The sequence below is a fragment of the Cryptomeria japonica genome, chromosome 9, assembly GCF_030272615.1.
Source record: "Cryptomeria japonica chromosome 9, Sugi_1.0, whole genome shotgun sequence".
In the NCBI taxonomy this organism is placed as follows: domain Eukaryota; kingdom Viridiplantae; phylum Streptophyta; class Pinopsida; order Cupressales; family Cupressaceae; genus Cryptomeria; species Cryptomeria japonica.
In genome coordinates, this window is record NC_081413.1 from 201,617,521 (window position 1) to 201,639,661 (window position 22,141).

The following is a 22,141-nucleotide window of genomic DNA, read 5'->3' on the forward strand; positions in this document are numbered from 1 at the left end:
GAGTTATGAGCATTTTGGTGTTTCCATAGTGTTGATGTGTATTTTGTACACGACCAAACACAGAATAAAATACCCAGAGGTATCTTATCCTCTCTTGAATAAAGTCTCTGAATGCTGAAGATGTCGCGAAAAGGATCAATCGGGATGACTTCAATGTTCTTTGTTTGAGGATCTCTACGTGTGGATAAGCACCAATGGTCGTTGTATATGCTGTTTCTTCAAGGGGCCTTACGTACTTTCAAAGAAAGCTTGTCCACGTTACTTTCTTTCCAAATGCAGGAACAGGATTTTCCTAACACTAATGGATTTTCAAAAAATGTCAAAAGATAAGGGTTTCTAAGAAGGAATACTTGAACTAATCCTAAGAACAACTCAATGAAGACGACTTGATAAGATTCTACCAATTTCAGTTTCGCCAAGAAATTACAACTCTACTGAAATTGATGCGATCTTCTAAGGGGATTCAATAACTTTCAAATCATCAAGGATATAGATACTATCATAGAGATACATATCAATACTTCCAAGAATGATTGAACTCTTAATCAATCTCAATGTTTCCAGTTGACCACACAAGGCATCCTTACAATCAGTAAGAAGCTAGTGGTTTGGAATATGAATCTTATCGAAGATCAAGCACAACACTTTGTCCTTCAAACTTAGAACTTAAATCTATTTCAACTGAGAGTGATTCAAGAAGATAAACAATTATGAAGATAGCCACAAGTATTGCAATAAAACACCATAACTTCAATATTTTATTGATCTCATAGCCAAATGGACAACAATTGTTCAAAATTCCTTCTTCACTATTCAATCTTGCTACAACAATAACTTTCTTCTCTCTAAGCTCTCTCTCTTTTTTCTACCTTCTCTAACTCTTTAAAAATGAAATGAGTGAGGGTATATATAGCATCCTCAAATACAATGAATGGCCCGGATCAAAAGAAGATCAACGGCTGAGATTTTGACACCTAAACCCTAATTAGGGTTTGTTACAAAAAAGTCCCCATTTAGATAAACATCACTAATCCATAGCCAATAAAGAATTGGCACAAATACCGAGAAGACATAGACCAATAGGAATTAAGTTGCCACATCATCCTATAACAACTTTTCATCTAGAATTTTGTTCCCTTTCCTATGCTCTTTCTTAGCATATTTAATGAATCTGGACACAATTCCCTCAATCTCAGCAATGGGAATCTCAGGAAGATTTTTCATTCATTCTTCCAAGTGAAGGACTTGATCAAAAGCAGTGAGAAGAGTTGTCTCCCATCCAGGTTCAAGTTCTTTGGTCTTCTCAATCAGGAACATAGTAGTGTACATTTGATCTCGTTGCTTATCTGTGATGATGTTGTCCTCTTTGCAAAAGATCACCTTGATTCTATCCTCCAACTCTTGGATGTCCACATCTGTCTCGATCTCGATCCGCCTATCAAGAATGGTACACAACACCTCAAACACCTTGTCTTGAATTGGATGAATGATATCTTCAACTCGGCTGCATCTGGTGTTGACGTTTTCAAAAAGGACCTCCTTCATCTGGAGTAGAGCTGACCACTGTAGGAGGTTATGGGTTCCTCCATCCATTATCTTTTCTTGTGCCAGAATCCGTCTTGGTGTTTCTCTTATCACTTGTAAGACTGGAATGATAACATCTCTAGTGTGAGTGAATGCAGCTACAGTTATCATTAGATTATGGATAATCTCAAGGACCTGGATAGCTCGATGAACTGTCTTCATCATTCTTGTTGCAAATTCAACGGCTACCTTGTGGGATTTATCAATCCAAGAACTCATAAGTTGAACCAAGCTCTTCCCCCTTTCTGCCTCACCTACTGATTCAAGAGGGAGTGCTTGTAAAGGAGATATTGCTGGATCCTGACGTCTCAAGGGCTGATTAAGATGACTAAAATAGTTCCTCCAAGCACTGACCTCCCTCTCAAGCTTCTTATTCTTTTCCATTTCTTCTTTAAGTTTGTCTTTAAGTGCTTCAAATGAATCAGTTGCCTCTTCCATCACTTGCTCAGAGGTAAGTGGACCAAGCTCAAATGTTTCTAAGTAATATTCTTCTGCAAGAATCTCATCCTCATATTTGTCCACCACTGGTGTAGCTACTTGCACTTTCCTGGATCCTGTCTCATCTCTAATTACCTTAGACATCTTTGTGGCCTTCTTCTTCTCCATTTCCTCATGAGAATTTCCTATAAGGCTTTCCAAGTCAAACACATCTTCTTCCTCTTCAACCACAACTACCCTTGTCAATCTCTCTTTCAGCCAATCAGGAATGGCAGATCTTGTTTCCCTCACTTGTATTTCTTTAGGTAGTGGTCTATCTTCCCGAAAAGGAGATGTTGCTTCATCATCATTCTTTACTTCGTGTTGCTCATTAGCACAAACTTGGGGAGATTGACTTGATGAATGCCGAGGTGTCTGTCCTTTCTCTTGTTTATCATTCTGTACCATGGATTCCATAGACTCATCAACTTCATATACTATCTGCCTCTGATCTTCCCCTTGACTCGCCTCCTTTTCATGCCTAGAAGATGTGCTTGGTGGGTGATCAGGATTTATTTTCTGCTTCTTCTTGGAAGGTTCTCTCTTCTCAGGTCCTTTTTTCCTCTTTGAGCCTTTGGAATGAGAAGTATTCTCACTCACACTTGCTTCTCCTTCTTCTGGTCTTGCCTCCAAAGTGAATGTCATTGATACATTCTGCTCCTTCAACTTTTGATGCTATACATCCACCCATCTGCGAGTGCAGGATAAAACGGGAGCCATCAAAGCTCTTAGGTCTAAAACCTCGAGCTCATTCCAATCTATCTTCACTTTTTTGTCTTCTTTCTCATAGGATGACTGGAGGTATCTACCATTATCTTGGGCTTGATCGGCTACTCTATAAACTCTGCATTTCCTGATGAGATCTAAGGGTAGCCTGGAATGCATCTTTCTTTTGACCTCCAAATCACCTGGGAGATTCATCCAAAAGTCCTCCACCTGAAACTCATGCTTGTACTTCCTGCCGACTGTCTCCTCCATATAACCATGAGGATCAAAATTCTCTCGCGAGGCAAAGGATGTGAATGAGTATAAAGATAATTCCTTTTCTGCATCTTCCGCAGCTTGAGTATTAGGACACACTTCAACTGAATTCCCTAGTATGATGGGCATGGGAATTCCATTTCCATGCTTGTGTCTGGATGCCTTCACATAAGCTGCCAACTGTCTAGTCACCTCAAGTAGTATTATCCTGTCTGTTGGATATCTTGGCAACATGTAGGGAGGTGAAGGACACCCATGAACTCTGATGTATGTGAATTTTTGAAGCTGAATGAATCATGCACCATACTTCTTCACAAGTTCTTGTGCATCCAGAGACAGTCGATTGTGAATTCCACCTTGCAATATCCTAGTAATGTTCATCGTGAAGGTGTCATTGACTAACTTGTAGTCACCTCTAGGCGGATGATGCAGATGAACATAAGAATCACAAACTCTTATTTCTTGGATCCTCTTCCAATCACTCCTCTGTGAGGTAGCCCTGCATACTCGAAACTCCTGATCAAGGCATATATAACATATGAGCTCATGTGGAATGATTTGGTGGGTCTTAGCCTTCTCAATTGTACGTCTAGACAATTGCTAATGATTCTGGCCCAATGGAGCATTCCTTTTCCTTGGACTATCACTTGTATGAAGAAGAACATCCACTTGTTGAAGAAGAAGGCCTGAGAAGCACCTGTAACTCGATTGAGCAAAGTTATCAAGTCTCTGTATTCCTCGTGGAAGTCAATCCTATGTGGTGTATTGGGAATCTTGTTCAGGCGAGGCCGACTTTTGAGCAACCAATTCTTATTGATGAAGTTCAAACAAGACTCAGGATCATCTTCATAGATCGACCTTGCTCCTTCCAAGCTCTTGTAGATCATGTCTTTATGGTCCGGAAGATGAAGAGCTTCGCCTATAGCTTCCTCTGAAAGGTAGGCTAAGATGTTCCCGTCTTTGGTTACGATCGTCCTTGACTGTGAGTCATAGTGGCGGGCACACTCGATCATCAGCTCATGACACTTGACTGTGGGAGGGAAACCTGTAGCCTTGATGATGCCACTCTCAATTATCCTCCTTGCAACAGGTGATGGCTTGCCAATGTAGGGGACCTCTCGAAACTTCTTCACATTGAAGTTTCCTAAGTTGGTGTCTCCGACATTATTCCACTTGGACACGATCCTGGTCTCCAATTCGTCACTCCTCTGATCTTCCTTGATGAGAGCCTGCCGACTAGTAGATCCTCCGGCTTTGGGGGTCGTCATTTGATGCCTACATAAAAATTTAAAATTAGTCTTTAAGCATCATACCTTAAAGCATAGCATTTAAGACCTTCCAAGGGAATAATTCAAAACATTAATTTGAAAAGGACATGATTCCCCAAATTAATTATGAATAAAAATTGGATTTTCAAAACTTAGACTTTTAAAAAATGCTATGAAAATCAAAACAAGTCTTGAATAAGAGCTTCAAAATGGATTCTTCATACCTTCCTCTTGAATGCTTAACTATGAAACTTGGGAAATGGAAGAAAGAAGATCAGATCTTGCTGGATAAGGATTGGATTTTGGTCTCCCTTTAGATGAATTATGTCTTGATTAACCTTCAAAAGAAGTTCGTCTTCCACTAACCTCCAACTAAGCAAATTTTGGAAATTTAGCCTCCAACTTGGTAAGAAATTCGCCTCCAATCTGCTAGATTTCGCTCCTCCAATCTGCTCCTCAAAATCTCATTTAGAACAATGAATGAATGATTTGCATTTTGAAACAATACTCCTCTCTTATATAGGGCGCTCACCCTAATTAACCATGAGGCCGACCTAGTTTTTAGCAATAAAACAAATAAAATTCCCTTTAAAAAAAGGCCGACTTGCTTGTAAAAGCAAATAAATGCATTTTGAGCGCTCACCCATATTTTTTAAATTTTAAAATTGATTTTAAGGCCTCCAAGGTGAATTTTATATTTATATTTAGGCTTAAAGATTAATTAATTGAATGGTAAAGGCTTTAATTCATGCGAATTTTATCAAACCTCCCCAAATGTCTTAATTTTAGCAAATTTGGTGAAAATTTGGGAATATGGAGGTTTGATTGAGGCTTAATGAAGCTTCCTTTCTCTTTAGGCTTTGAAGTATTTAAAGTGATGAAGGTCTAGATTCACTTCAAGACTTGTTTGAACCCTTTATCCATGCTTGTTCCCTTGATGAAACTGAAATTTTCTCAACCTATATTTGCAAATTTCCATGTCTTTGTCTTTACAATCTCTAAACTTAATCAATCAAGGTTGAATGATAGGTTTTTTGATGATTTCACCCTGGACCCTCTGGAAGGGTCAGAAGCGATTTTTCCAATTAGGTCCTAAATATCTCATTTCTTGATTCCAAAATCTCCTGGAAGGTGAGCTCATGTTTGCTTTGACCTAATCAAAGTCTTGCATTTCGAATTTTTATCATTTTTCATGAGGAAATTAGGTGAGAATGTGAATTTTGCCCTAAACCCTCTGGAAGGGTTAGGAGCGATTTTTACATTTTAGGCCAATATTCACCTCAGTTTGATCATTAAACTCCTCCAAGGCAATCTCCAGGATTCATTTCTCTCCATCATTGGGTTAGCTCATCAAAACTTTGAAGGAAATATTGCATTTTTGGGAATTTCGCTCTGGACCTTCTGGAAGGGTCAGGAGCGAAATTCTCTCCTGAGCTCAAAATTCTCATTTTTGAAGGTCCAAAACCTCTTCAAGGCATTCCAAATAGGTTATTTCATTGTAGTCCAGGCTTAGTCTCACTCAAATCAAGAAGAAAAAGGTGATTTTAGGGTTTTTCGCCCTGGACCCTCTGGAAGGGTCAGGAGCGATTTTTACATTCTAGGCTTACTCCTTCATCACTTTGTCTTGAATCCTTCACTCAAAGCTAGGCAATGGTCTTCCTCATTCACTCCACCCAAGCTTGGTTTGCTCTTGCAAGGTAAAATAGGGGATTTTGAAATTTTCGCCCTGGACCCTCTGGAAGGGTCAGGAGCGATTTTCCTTCTCTGACCTAGAATCATCAAATTTTGAAACAAACATCTACTCACAAGTGGTCTCAAAGGCCTTTTCTACCTTGGTCTAGTCTTGCCTTAGCACAAACTTTGAAAGGAACATGTTGGTTTTAGGATTTTCGCCCTGGACCCTTTGGAAGGGTCAGGAGCAATTTTTAGGTTTTAGGGCAATTCCTTCATCCTTTCAACTTTAAATCATTTCCAAGGCATAGAACATCATGTCTTACTCCTCTTTGAGTCCTGAAAACCAAAATCTAATCTTGAACTGCAAGGAAAATAGGAGGATTTGGAAATTTCGCCCTGGACCCTTTGGAATGGTCAGGAGCGAATTTCCCTCTTGGCTTCAAAATTTGCATTCTTAGCATTCCAATTCCACTTCAAAGCAATTCAAATGTCTTCTCACACCCCTGTCTAAGCTTAACTTTGCCCAAACTTTGGAAGAAAGGATAGTTTTGGAGATTTTCGCTTTGGACCCTCTGGAAGGGTCAGGAGCGAAAATCATGTTCTAGGCCTGAATGCTTCCTCTTGACAATCTTAATTGTCTTCAAAATGCAAAACACTCTTCCTCACACCCATTCAAGCCATAAAAACTAAAAAGTTGCTTTGACCTTGCAAGGAAATAGGTGTTTTTAGGAATTTCGCTCTGGACCCTTTGGAAGGGTCAGGAGCGAAATTCACCATTTGGCTCAATTCCTTCACTTTTTGATGATTTCTTGCAATCTCAATTCACTCCCAAGGGCAATTCTTTCAGTGTTTCCCCTCATCCCATACTTGGCTTAGCAAAATTTGATATCAAAAGGTGATTTTGAGGAAATTCGCTCTGGACCCTCTGGAAGGGTCAGGAGCGAAAATTGCAATCTTGACCAAAAATCTTCATTTTTTCACCTTAAAACTTCTTTGCCAAGTGGGATTTCATGTTTCATTATGCTAGTATTAAGGTTTCATATCCAAGAAAGGCTAAAAATGTGTTTATAAGGAATTTCGCTCTGGACCCTTTGGAAGGGTCAGGAGCGAAATTGCCTTTCCTGGCCAGAATCCTTCATTTTCTTCATTTCTAAACATGCCCAAGATTTTCAACATGCTCATTCTTCCTTTCACCATGCCTTTGACACTTCAATTTGACCAAACTGAGCAAGAAATGTCTCCTATAGAGTTTTTCGCCCTGGACCCTCTGGAAGGGTCAGGAGCGAATTTCTTAATCCAGGCTCAATTCATCATCATTTCAAGTTGATTTCACCTCTCAAGGAAAAAAAACACTACTCTCCTCTCATCCAAGCCATAAAAACCAAAGAGTGACTTGATTTTGCAAGAAAAATAGGTGATTGAAGAATTTTCGCCCTGGACCCTTTGGAAGGGTCAGGAGCGAAAATCATCCTTTTGGGCAAAATCCTTCACTTTCGAAGTTAAAACATCTTCAGGAGGCAAAAGCAAGTTATTCTCATTTCATTTATACCCAAAACTTGACCTTCTTCACTGCATAATAAGAGCTTTTGGGAATTTCGCTCTGGATTTCGCTCTGAACCCTCTGGAAGGGTTAGGAGCAAAATTTCCCTTCTTGTCCAAAATCTTTCATTTTGCAAGCTTCCAAATCTTCAAAGGTATCAAATGATGTCCAATCTTCATTCCAAGAGACCCTGCACATCACAATTTAGCCAAAGTTAGTGAAAAATAAGCTCTAATAAGATTTTCGCCCTAGACCCTCTGGAAGGGCCAGGAGCGAAATCTCCATTCCAGGCCAAATTGCTCAGTCTTCAAGTTTCAAACCACCTCACAAAGCAAAGTTAGATCATTTTCTAGGCTAGGAACAAGATTGCAAGTCTATCCAAGGCAAAAAATAGTGTTGAGGATGAAATTCGCTCTGGACCCTTTGGAAGGGTCAGGAGTGAAATTCCTCTTTCAGGCATCATCTTGCTCTTCAAAAATCAATCAAATCCCTCTCCAGGCAAGAACACACCAATTCACCTCCAAACATGCCCTAGAAAGCATCATTTAGTCAAAAATGAGAAGAAAAGGAGGTCTACAAGGATTTTCGCCCTGGACCCTCTGGAAGGGTCAGGAGCAATTTTAACATTTCCAAGCTATATGTTACCTTGATTCGCTTCATCTTCCATCAAACTTAGTCAAACCACCTCCTTTTCTTCACTGGCTCTGCTCAACTGACTTAGACAGGGAAACAAATAGGACCCTGACAAGAAAAACTCTCTTTCAATCTAGACCTGACCTGAGACCTATTCTCCCTATTCCTTGATCTAACCAACTTGACTCTCCTGAAAGGCATGCTTCATTCTTGCAATCTTGAGGCTTCAGGCAGACGACTAACAACCTCCCTAAACCAGACTAGACTTAGCTTGAAAGAAACCCTAAAACGAGCTTCCAAGGTTTAGCCCTAATCTAGCCAGTCCAGGCAGACCACTCACTCACTCAAAACCCTAAAAGCAGAGAGAAAAACAAGCAAAGAGAGAGAAAAACCTAAGGCAAAAAAAGGGGTCCCCATTCTAATGGGGCAATGTGTGAAATGGTCACAACACATAGGTTGCTGAATTATACTTTCAACCTGCAGATTAGTTGTAACAAAAAATTATATTCGTGCTGTAGAAATCTGCAATTACTCTTCTCATCTCATCTCTATTTTGTAAGGTTGTTTCAGTAGTACTGATCATCCCTTCTTGCTGCTCTTAATTGTAAACCCCACTGCATAAGTGGAAGAGGCTGGTTTGCCGCCTTCTAAGTTTTGTAATTCAGTTTTTTGTACTCAATCCTCCTACTGAATAAGTGGTCAAGTGATAAGTTCAATACAATGGTCGTCCCGCTGAAATATGCGGTAGAGTGATAGCTTAATGTAATGTCCTCCCGCTGAAATACGCGGTAGAGTGATTGAGTTTCAGTTCTTGTCATGTTTTCCTTGGATGGTTTACCGCCAAGAGTTTAGTTTCTATCCTACTGGATAAGCAAAAGGGGTTGGCTTGCCGCCCAGGCATTGTAATTTTCAGTTTGTTTTATGGTGCTAACGATCCCTGGAACACCGTATGCTCTCACCCTCCTAGCTCTGGCTCTCGGTGAACAAAAGGTGGAAGGGTTCCCTTTCAGCAGTTTGGATGATTTATCTAACCTTAACGGGTTGTTGTGTTTACTTGTAACTCTTACTGTTAAAAAACAAAAGAAAATTTACTGGGATATTACAAACACCATGCAACAAGTTGAAATAAACATGAATCCACCATATCTTTAATGAAATCAAATTTTATTTCTCCAAGTCTTACAACAATGTCTTCTCCTTCTCCTACTCTACTTCTACTCTAAGGAGCAAGAGCTATTCACTTCTAATGAGCTAACTATCTAATGAATTACAATTAAGAAGAAAGGGCTTTTTATAGAGACCCCCCCACAAATGAACGACCAAGATAGATTTGTAATCAAGGGCCAAGATTACACCATGCAGTACTTGGTTAATGTGGAATTTGTCCATTGGAGCACTATCCACTGATATCATTGTCCTTAGGAGTAGAATAGATTCTCCAACCCTTTCCCCTTAATTTCAGTTCATTTTGGTTGTGTCCGTTCAAAAAAGAAGCATCACAAGATTATAATATCCGATGAAGAAGTTCCAGCCAGCATTGCAAAAGAAGTAAAGAACGATTCAAACGTAAGTCCCTTTTTGTTACTAGCATATCACAACGACCATTGAGCTTATCCACACATTTGGACCTAACATAGAAGAACCTTGGAGTCACCTGTATGATCTTTTGCAATCTTAGCATACATGGGATTTTGCTCAAGAGAGGATAAGACACCTTGGTATTTTATTTTGTGTTCATGTGGTCATAAAACACCCATCAATAGACCCCCTTTAGATTTCTACAATGAGTGCATTTAACCAATTATTCAACGGAGATTGGACAGGCTCAACACTCCCTTGCATATGGCTGCCTATGCATTGAATCCTAAGTGTTACAAGATTAGGCCTAGTAGAATTACACCAATTCAGGATGATGAGGTGATGGCAAGGTTCTTTAGGTGCATTGATAAGATGTATGATCCTCATAATGCCAACATGATTCACACTAAGTGGACCAAATTTTCCACTCTTAGTAGTTATTATAATGTGACTAAGATGGATATAGGAACTATGGCACAGGAGGACCCAATTTTGTGGTGGACTTGTCATGGACAAAAATCTTTGACTACCACTCTAGCCATTCGTTTGCTATCTCAGGTTTCTAATTCTTCAGCTGATGAGAGGAACTAATATACCTATAGCTTCACCCACTCTCTTAAGAGAAACAAACTTACCTCTAGGAGAGTAGAGAAGCTTGTGGTTGTAGGTAGTGCTTTGCGTATCATTGATCGCAAGACACTTGTGTACAAAGAGAGTTCAACAACATGATGGGATGTAGAGCCAAAGGAGCCATCATAGATTGATAAGGATGCTACGACTTCATATGTAGGGCTGGTTGGTGTTAGTTTGGTGGATCTTGACCATGAGGAGTCCAGTAGTTCCCGTGATGAGGAGTTTCATTTTGGGGATGATTAGAGGCCTCCATTCACTACATTTTGACATTTTGTAGTTTGTACTTACTTTGATATCATGCTACTCATTGTAATCATCTTTTTGATGTTTTCGATATATTAGAAATCTCCAATTTGATAATTTCATTTGTCAAATTTTATTTAGTATTCAATTGTTTAAAATTAAAATAAAAATCTTAAATCTTAGTATTTAGTATTTGCAATTTTTCTATTTTACTAATTTGCCAAAGCTTCATTTGAAATGTAGTTCTTATACATCTTTTCAAAACTATTTTTTCAAGTACTATATGTATATCAGCACACACACACCCCTGCTGCTGTCCCTCCATCGTCCCCAAACTTATGCCCTTGGTCCCCCGTCTCCCTCTTCCAAAACTCTGTGGAACACTGTTTCTTTTGCTCTAGCCATTATTCAACTGTTTTCCAAAATTTACTTCTGGGTGCTTTTATATCCTATCTATTTTCTTACCTTCACTTAATGATCCTTATTTCTATATTTTGCTCCTACTAGACTAGTCTTTAATCCTTTACTTGTACACCTTTTTTCTTTTTCTATACTTATATTCATTCATCTACCCAACTAGCTCTTTCAAAATTATGTGTTATCTTCTCCCCAGCAAAATGTTGTACAAAATCCCTTTAGTGTGTACCCTCTTGGATATATTAAGGTCGATTAACCTTACTACATAATTTCTTCTGGACTTACCACTTGAATAGTGGATTGGTCCTTATTTTCCATCAAACCATTCCATATATTTCATTCTCTTGTACTCTGGTATTGGATCTTCCTTTTGTTTGATCATTTTTCAATCTTTTTTGTCTCCCTTTTGTTTGTTTGTTCTTCTCAACCTTTTGCTAGCCGATGATCCCCATTGTAAGTGTCAACAATTGTTTTACCACTTATTACACTTGTTTCTTACTTGTACTAGCACTTCCTTATGATTTGCACAAGTCTTTCTTTTGTACTCATTCTTTGCCTCTACCTCAAGTCAACATGTTCAGCGGATCCATAAATTAGAAGGATATTCCTCACACAAGTTCATCAACAACAGATCTTCTTGCTGAAATCTTAAAACAATCTTCAAACAGAGACTATTCCACCTCTAATAGAAACAATAGAAATGCTCCTAGTTCATTTCAAACATTAAGCACATAATGAATGGCAATGAGAGAACTAAAAGGAGAAAAAATGAAGCTACATATAACTGAAACAAGAAGTTGCTGCTGGAATCCTTAATGGGAAAAGCTCTAGGAAGAGTGATTTAAAATTCCTTGTGCCACTAATTTCAGTCACTTATAAGTGATGCAATGCCTTTAAGGGCATATGAGAAGCTCCAATATGAACTTCACCAGCACCTAAAATTGGTAGTCAACATTTGCAACTCTAGACTCTGCGCCTGCATGGTACAATACCATTTGAAAAAGTAAACTACCAAAGGTTTCATCTGGACCTTCCATTCTTCTTTGTCCATCCCTGCTGAAGGAAAAATCTACAATTACTTGTCTAGCAATGATTGCTCTTGCAGCTACCGTCATCTAACTAGAAGGTGAATGGTTGCCACAGATGGAAACAACCCTCTATGTAATGCCAAGTCCCTGCTATCAGCTGAGAATGGAATACCCATACAGCCCATGTGGTATTAAGTGACCAACGAATCATAATGGTGTGTCCATGTGGTGGAAGGATTGAGCATTAGAATAGGACAAGCATTTTCTGCTTGTGAAATAAATCAGTCCACCACCAGGAAATTGTAAGAGCTGGTATAGAATGCTCTAATACAATATAAGATTTGAATATAGAGAGAGCCACCCAAGGTCAAGTAGCTTCAATGAAAACACAAGAGAAGTTATAATTCTGTAATAGTATACAGCAATGCACAGGTTTAAGGAAACCCTAGTCCCTATTTCACAATTCAAGAAGAATTTTGAACAAAAACCCCCCAATCACAACAATTATAAGACACCTTTAATCCATTTCGATAAACATTTCAGCAAACAAGCCAAATTTATTGAAATTGGGACAAAGATTGCTCATGCTTTCTCAAAAACTGCTTGGCTAAGATCAGTCATATTCCTTCAAATTCAGTGAATAAACAACAGATTCGATCATTAAAAGATCAGATCTCTAGGATAGACATTTAATGGTCTTAACCATACAATTCATTTTCTTGCCAGTTTTACAATTTTTAACATATTATGTTTCTTTTTAGCAAAGGTACTTTAAATCTGAGTAAATCAACATATAACTGTTAAATCAAACCACTACATGTTGTGATCTTCATACTAGACTAAGAAAATACCCAAATTTGCAAGGGCCTATTATCATTACCAAAAATTTGAGAAAGTGATCACTATTTCAATCATCATATCAGTAGTATGCAAATTTGAACAAAGTTCCATCAGAGCATACCAGTAGCACAAATCAGATGCAATGCCAAACCTCTAGGCAAGCGAATCCAGACAAGGTCCTAGCAATAAAAACAAAAATTGTAGGCACATGCAAGTTGCTTGTGGTCACTGACAGTCCTACAGAGAATGACAACTCAACAATGGAGACACTATATGTAAATGTTATTCAATTTTCAATTCAAGATGCAAGTTATATTCAATGTTATCTTTTCCTTCTTTCAAGTATATGTTATTTCTTAATATAATAAATCTGATTATTATCTGGTATGTTGCAGATGGAGAAAGAGCATTTATGAATTTCGATGTTCTTCTCATAATCACCGATTGATATATATATGCCAATAAGGAGGATCAAGCAATACCTTGACCGGTTGTGTCTATTTGACATGACCAATCAAGATATTACTTGATCGCACCTCTTCAAACATAATCGCATTTAACCTATACCAATCGGTGTGCATATAACTAACAAGTTTAACTGATACTAACCGGTGTGCATATAATTAACAAGTAAAACCGATACTAATCGGCATGTATGCAGTTATTAATAAACCCGATAACAATCGGTATATATGCAGTTAACAATAAACCCGATAACAATTGATATTCCGTGCATTAGTTAGGAACCCGATTATTAGCAAGGTTATATATAAGAATCGAGGGATACGATCACAACTAGATCGTATATCATGCATACTATTATTCATATAATATAGATCGAAAATGATATATCGAAGAGTAATTATATTTATTAGACGAAGGAATGATGACTGAAGTATTATCATAGTCTATCGATGAGATAGATGATTGAATGAGAGACTTCATTTATCTCTCATTCAATCATCTTACTGAGGCTATCATATATCAACACTCCCTCTTAGCTAGGGAAGATAAATGAAAGCCAACATATCTAGCATCACATTTCTCATGATGGTCAATATTCCTTACGTAATCTTACTCTCTAGGGAATCATATCACCTAGACATGTGACATGAAGTATCATCAATCATCTGATACAAGAAATCACATCACCTAAACACGTGACATGAAGTATCACCTAAACGCGTGATACAAACGTTCACCACATCAACTTGTGATGGCAGGCTATCACCCAAGCATGTGATATCAGTATTGCCTAAACACACAATATTTTAAGAATAAGCACATGAGAATAATCAAATTCTCAACGTATCTAAGTTGTGGTAGGTGCACTAACATTTTATTCAATTTTTTTACCACAACACAATCATGGCACATCCATGGCATACCAAAGATCCAACATGATAACTAGTTTGAACATCATAAGATCGTTACCTTATAATGTCTACATACAAGTGTTCATTATCTGAAAGATCGTCACCTTTTAGACATGAACACGGGGGGTTAAACCCATAAAAGTCCTAACATGACAAAGAAGTTTACACATAAAAAATCTTAATAAGTATAGGAGTACAAAGCAAATTAAATTTCAATCATACTAAGACCTTTTCTGAAGTGCTCAACTTTCACCCTGGAAAGTGGTTTGGTAAGAATATCTGTTGTTTGATCTCTTGTACAAATGTATTTCAACTGGATCACATTCCTGTCTACCATGTCTCGCACATAATGATATGGAATCTCAATATGTTTGGATCTATCATGAAACACTGGATTCACTGAAAGTTTTATACAACTTTGGTTGTCGCAATGAATAACTGTAGGCTTCATTGGTTCACCAAATAACCCCACAAGCAGCTTCCTAAGCCATACTGCCTCTCAAGCAGCCATGGAGGCTGCAATGTATTCGGCCTCAGTGGAACTCTGTGCTATTGATGATTTTTTTCTGTTGATCCAGGATATCATGGTTGAACCTAAACCGAAACAGCATCCTGAGGTGCTTTTCTTGTCAGTTACACTTCCAACCCAATCTGAATCTGTGAATCTGTGTAGATCTAGTTCAACTCTTTCATATTTGAGACCAAGTTTTAGGGTGCCTTGTAGATATCTCATGATATGTTTTACAGCTACCGGGTGTATCTCCTTTGGTTCACACATAAATTGACTCAAGGCATTAACTGCATAATAGATATTTGGTCTCGTATTTACAAGATACATCAGGGACCCAATCATTTGCTTGTATAGAGTAGGATCTGAGGGTTGTGATTCTGCTGCTGCTTCCTTAAGTTTATGAAGGTTTGTTTCCATTGGAGAGGTCATGGGTCTGTAGTTTAGTATTCCAAATCTCTTCAAAATGTCCAAGGTATATTTACCCTGGTTTAGTATAATGCCATCAGAATTCTGCCATACTTCCAAACCTAGGAAGTAATGGAGTCCCAAGTCCTTCATATCAAATTCTTTAGCAAGGTCTTTCTTACATTGATCTATGAGGTGATCTTTTCCTGTAATTAACAAATCATCAACATATAAAATCAATATCAGCATATCACCTTTGTTTTGCTTATAGTAGAGATTTGGATCTGCATCATTCTTTGAGAAGCCTAGTCCTGAGAGATAAGTGTCAATTCTTTCATACTAGGCCCTGGGAGCCTGTTTAAGCCCATAAAGAGCTTTCTTGAGTTTACATACATGAGATTCTACATCATGAATCTCAAACCCTTCAGGTTGCTCTAGGTATATTTCTTGTGTAATTTCTCCATTAAGAAATGCTGTCTTTACATCCATCTAATGTACTTTCCATCCTTTTGTTGCTACAATGGCTAAGACTGTTCTTACTAAAGTATATCTGGCTACAGGTGCAAAGGTTTCTTCATAGTCAATTCCTTCCTTTTGTGAGAACCCTCTAGCTACAAATCTAGCACTGTGTTTCTCAATGCTGCCATCTGCAGCATGTTTGATTTTGAAGAGCCATTTGGAGGTGACAATAGATTTCCCAGCTGGCCTAGGAACAATCTCCCAAACATCATTTTTCATAATGGATTGGTATTCCTCAGACATGGCATTCTTCCATACTTGATGTTTAAGTGCATCTGATACATTAGTAGGTTCTGCTTTTGAGAGATCATTCATGAGAGCAACGTAGTTGGTGATTTTGTTAGGCTTTTTGCTTTCTCTGAAGGTTCCTGAAGGAGCAGCATACTTCTGAGCTTCTTCTATAGTTTTGGTGGCCCATAGTGGTCTTTTCTTGAAATTTTCTCTAGGTGGGTTTTGAGTTTCACCTAGAGTTTCCTCAAGACTCTCCCTCTGAAGCTTAGGAGCAAGGTCTTCCTCTATGCTAGGGGTAGGGATATAGACTTCAGATTTTATTGAGCTTTGGGCTCGTTTGAAGGCTAAGTCTTCTTCAAAGATTACATCCCTACTCAGTTCAATATTCCTCTGACCAGGTATATAGATTTTGTAGGCCTTAGAGGTTTCACTATATCCTACAAGTATTCCCTTTTTTCTAGAAGGCTCTAATTTTAATCTTTTCTCCTTAGGTAAATGAATATAGACAGGACCCAAATATTCTAAGGTGGCTGATATCTGGCTTTGTTTTAGTAAAGACTTCCTCAGGGGTTTTAGCTTCAACATGGGAGTGAAGATATCAATTTTGTATATATACAACAATGCTTGTTGCTTCTTCCCAAAGATTGGTATTTAGATTCTTATCAAGAATCATGGCTTTGGCAGCTTCTACAATTGTCCTATTTTTCCTCTCAGCTACCCCATTTTGTTGAGGATTATAAGGTATAGTAAGCTCCCTCTTAATCCCAGCATTTTTACAAAAATCTTTAAACAAATCTGAGGTGTATTCCCCCCCATTGTCAGTTCTTAAAGTTTTGATTTTATTTTCTGAATAGTTTTCTGTTAGTGATTTAAATTCCTTAAACCTATTAAGGATCTCTTCTGATTCTTTACATTTCAAAAAGTAGATCCAAGTTTTCCTAGAGTAATCATCAACAAATATTACATAATACAAAAATCCCCTTAAAAAAGGTACAAACATAGGTCCACATACATCATAATGAACTAACTCTAGAACTTTGCTTGTTTTCCTAGTACTATTTTGAAAAACACCCTTAGTATTTTTACCTAGGGCACATCCCTTGCATGCCCCTGAATGATATTGCTTTAACTTAGGTAGACCCGTGACAAGGTTTCCCATTGATGATAAAGCTCTAAAATTCAGGTGACCTTGTCTTCTATGCCAAACTTCATTAGCATCTCTAGTTTCATGGATTAGGGCTAGGTTGGGCTCTGTGCACAGCTCATACAAGTAGCCTTGTCTTTGACCAATGGTTTTAGCTTTCTTGATAGATGAGTTCTTTGGCCAAGCCAACACTCTGTTGTCCATGAAGGTCACTCTGTACCCATTATCCTTTAGTGCTGATATGGAGACTAGGTTTCTCTTGATGTCTGGGACATATAGTACTCCTTTAAGTTGTAATGATATGCCTGACTTTAGTTTGATGGTGCAAGTTCCAACTCCTCTGATTGGATGTGTGGAGTCATCTCCGATAGTCACTTCCTCATCATTCTCCTCTATCATGAAGTCTAGCACTTCTCTAAACCTTGTAATGTGTCTGGATGAGCCACTGTCAATCACCTAGGAGTTAACCTTGTTTGATGCTTGGTTTGTAAGTGCTGAGTAGAGTACATACTTCTCGGAGTCATCTTCCCCTTTAGATTTTCCTGCTTTGGCAAATGTGGCTTGTTGTTTGGCTCTTTCCAAACATTTGGCAACATAGTGTCCGAATTTGTCACATCTGAAACATTGAATCTGTGAAAGATCCTTCTTGTTTGTTTCTGCTTGTTTTTCTTATTGGAGTTTGTATTTAGAATTTGAAGATCTTCATCTATATTCTTTTGTTTGATCCCTTTCTTATTTAACCTTGATTCTTCTTGGAGACAATCTCCCTTTAGCCTTTCAAACTTTGGAAATTTATCCCTTGCACTGATGCCTTGGATGAATGTTTCCTATATACTAGGCAACCCATCTAGAGCAATGAGTGTTAATTCTTTGCTTTGGATCTTATATCCAAGGGTTGCTAGCTCATCCCTTAGGGCTGATATCCGCATGAAGTAGGCATTGACTGACTCCCCTTTGATCATAGCTATATGATTTATTTCTCTCTTTAAAGCCAAGGTTCTACTAGCATTGGATATCTCAAATGCATCTTTAAGTGCTTTGAACATGTTGTAGGCCGTTTCATGTTTCCTTATGATGGGCATAATATTATTCCTCATCCCATCAATTATGATTTTGATGGCCTTTTTATTTCCCTCTATCCAAGTTGCTTTGTTAGGTTCAGTCTCAGGTTCTATAGTTTCAATTTTTACAAATGATTCGATTTTATTTTCTCTTAGAATCATCTGAATTCTGAACTTCTATGTTGAGAAGTCATCACCTCCTCCGAGTCTATCTTCGAATCTAATAGTGCTAGCCATTTAGGAGAAATGTGATGTTGAATATATGCTTGTCTTGAATTTTCCACAAAATTGAATAGCCTCAGGTTCGATTTAACTATAGCTCTGATACCATGTAAATGTTATTCAATTTTTAATTCAAGATGCAAGTTATATTCAATGTTATCTTTTCCTTCTTTCAAGTATATGTTATTTCTTAATATAATAAATCTGATTATTATCTGGTATGTTGCAGATGGAGAAAGAGCATTTATGAATTTCGATGTTCTTCTCATAATCATCGATTGATATATATATGCCAATAAGGAGGATCAAGCAATACCTTTACCGGTCATGTCTATTAGACATGACCGATCAAGATATTACTTGATCGTACCTCTTCAAACATAATCGCATTTAACCTATACCAATCGGTGTGCATATAACTAACAAGTTTAACGGATACTAACCGGTGTGCATATAATTAACAAGTAAAACCGATACTAATCGGTATGTATGCAGTTATTAATAAACCCGATAACAATCGGTATATATGCAGTTAACAATAAACCCAATAACACTCGGTATTCTGTGCATTAGTTAAGAACCCGATTATTAGCAAGGTTATATCTAAGAATCGAGGGATACGATCACAACTAGATCGTATATCATGCATACTATTATTGATATAATATAGATCGAAAGTGATATATCGAAGAGTAATTATATTTATCAGACGAAGGAATGATGACTGAAGTCTTATCATAGTTAGTTTATCGACGAGATAGATGATTGAATGAGAGACTTCATTTATCTCTCATTCAATCATTTATCTTACCGAGGCTATCATGTATCAAACTTCAAGGTCCACTTCCACTCATTTACCTGAATGACAACAAAAGGGTTACTATTGGCATATTGGTGCAGAATTATGGTTATTTCCCATTATAGGGAATTATTAAAGGATTCATCTATGCATACTCAACAACATAAATTGGAACAAGCACTTCACTATATTACATATTAGCAGTTCTGTAAAGGCTCGAATTTTCATAAAAAATAAAAATAAAAATCAGAAATTCCTCGTATTTTCCATAAATTAATAGTTCAAGAATAAATACGTCAATATTGTCTCTGACCGAGATATGATATAAAAGTGAGACCATATAGGTTGATTAAATATACAAAGTGACCACAACGTAGCTGTAGAGGAAAAGAAATAACTAATATTATTTCTACACCTAAAGCGGTGAAAATTTAACCAGATCATAACTACCATTCTGTACATTTAAGAATTACATAGTAATTAATAGCCATGATAACCACAGGCATACTAATAGTTAAGGTATCGAAAGACACAGGAACCACTAATTCTGGAGCATTCATAAACAAATTTATTGGAAAGGCTGGTAGAGGTTTTCATGTGAATGAAACCGGTTGGGCTCAAGCTGATTTCTTTGTAGTTTCATTGGAAACTTAGGTGTCAGGTAATTATAAGGAAATGGAAAAACATAGACGAAGAAATTGGTTTTAGGCGGAATGTAAATTCTCAGGTAATGTCCAAAGCACCGATGATATTTTAATTTAAAGCATTTCAGAAGCAGCTAGGCAGCTAGAAATAATTCGCAGTGGACTAAGTTAAAGATATCTCTTTGTACTCTAAGAGCACCAGGGAGCAATTGATTCGTGGCTGGGTGGAAAAAGCACCCGGACCACATTTTCATCTCACAGGAGCAGATGGAGAGGAGTCCGCGGCGTCTGAAGACAGATTGTTATAGTATCTTTATATATATTTGTCATTCCATGTATTTTGACCTTATGGTCAATTTGTATATGATGTAAAATCGAACTTATGGTCTTTTGTAAACAAATACAATTTTCTTATATTTTGCTAATCTTTTGGCACATTTATTTAAACATTATGTCGAATTCTAACTTCTTGTATCTATTTAGTGAATATTAAGCAATTGTATTAATGAATGATTAATTATGTGTAAATTGTGTAATTTATAATGTTAATAATATGAAGGTCCTTACAAGTTCCTTACATCAAAATGTGGTATACATTTATGGGAATTAGATATTAAATGGAAGAGCTAAAGAGGGGGTTAATCTTATGTTGATTTTACGATTTACGCAATATTTGTTGAGCAAGGTACCTGATATATTTTGCAAAATTAGTACATATAGCAGAATAAATACGAAAATAAGGGGAGAACGTTAGGAATACCACCTGTGGATGTTGTACTCTCTTGATTAATGAGTTATAAAAAGATTTACAAAGATGAGGTTAAGCAGAGCCATCCTGTTCTTGAACTGAGAGTGCAAAAACAACTCAATTTCTCTTAATTATATGCAATTAGTGAACTGTGTATGTACAATAATAGCTCTTGTATACTAACTGAGATGCAGTTAGTAAACTGAACATTTGTAAGACCACTTCATTCAATCCAAATTAGATGCCTCAACAGAAGTGTATATATGCATATACATCTTATTCAGTCAAAATGAGATGCCATTATTAAACTGTGCATGTAAACTAAGATTCTCTAGTGCACCAGAACAAATGTACAAGGTGGTATACAATGTGAATGCATTTAGGAATAGGAATTGATCATATGATGTTCATATTTGTCTTTCTGCGTAGTGGAAAATTTTCTCCTACTTTTTAATATTAGATGAAGATTCTTCTCTGCAAAAGCTTATTTGGAGAACCACGTGAAATTAGTTGGCAAAATGCCTTTGTATCCAACCAAGTAAATAGTGGTTTGCTTGGTTGATTGGAAATTCAAACACAGAAAGTATCACCAAATAATAGTTGCTAAAAGTTTAGGATTGGATGCATAGATAAGGAAGAGAAATTGTTGTGAGAGAAGAGAACTAGTTTCATCATTCCTAACAAGGAAAATGTTCTTATGAAGCTTATGATGATAAATGAAAGCGACCTGTAAACATGAGTTTGTGCACTATAACAAGATCTGTTCCTCTCTACTTGAACATTAAATGGTCCAATTGTCAAACAATGAATGTCAATTTTACATTTTATCCATGCATAAATGTTGTAAATATTTGTCCTATTTTTAGTGGAAAAAAATTTGATATTTAAAAATAGCTTGTGCATTGTGTTAAATTCGCATTGATAATGAATTAGTTTATACATTCAGTTTCTAGTAACTGTATTCTATGTGTTTGTAGTGCTAGACCATGTTATTGACTTAATAAAACCAGATGTACACATTCACACTATCATATATACCTGATGGGATGTTTGTTAAAGCCTTGTTTTATCATATCATGGAGGTGTGCTCATGATATTGAACTGGTGCACAGGATGCCTGTACATCTATGGAATCTAAAGTTAGGGAAGAGGTGGAGATACAGGAAAGATAAAGGAAGTGGAAGATGATTGCCCGTTAGGGAATGTGAGAGAAGGGATCGCAATCAAGCAATGCTTGGAGACTCTGTTGATAGTTCTTTACTCCAAACTTTGTTATTTTGTGTTCTGCTTTTGTTGGGGTTAAATATATTTATATTGTGCCTATCAGGTCTTCCATTAGACTATATATTTAAAGTTAAAAATTTGCATGTGAATTTTGGCAAGGAAAATTACAATTTCTATTGTTTTTAGTGATCTACCTTATGTCCTTGAATAACTTGTTTATAGATTCATAGTAGTTAGGAAAATAGAATATATGTCTAGAAGTAAACTCATAAGTCATATTACAATGTGATTTTATGTATTTGGTATTATATCATTGTGTTTAATGAGGTTTATAAATTGTTGTTCTTGATAGGTTCAGTAG

General features: G+C 37.2%; 1 protein-coding gene across 1 annotated transcript in view; it reads left to right on the forward strand.

Moving 5' to 3' along the window:
- The window catches only part of LOC131057637 (pentatricopeptide repeat-containing protein At2g22070), an 86,721-nt gene extending 64,853 nt beyond the window's left edge, over positions 1 to 21,868 (forward strand). Inside the window, exon 2 of the mRNA XM_057991788.2 lies at positions 21,669 to 21,868. The gene's annotated coding sequence lies outside the window, so the exon portion shown is untranslated. The remainder of the gene's footprint in view (positions 1 to 21,668) is intronic.
- Positions 21,869 to 22,141: the final 273 nt, after the last annotated feature.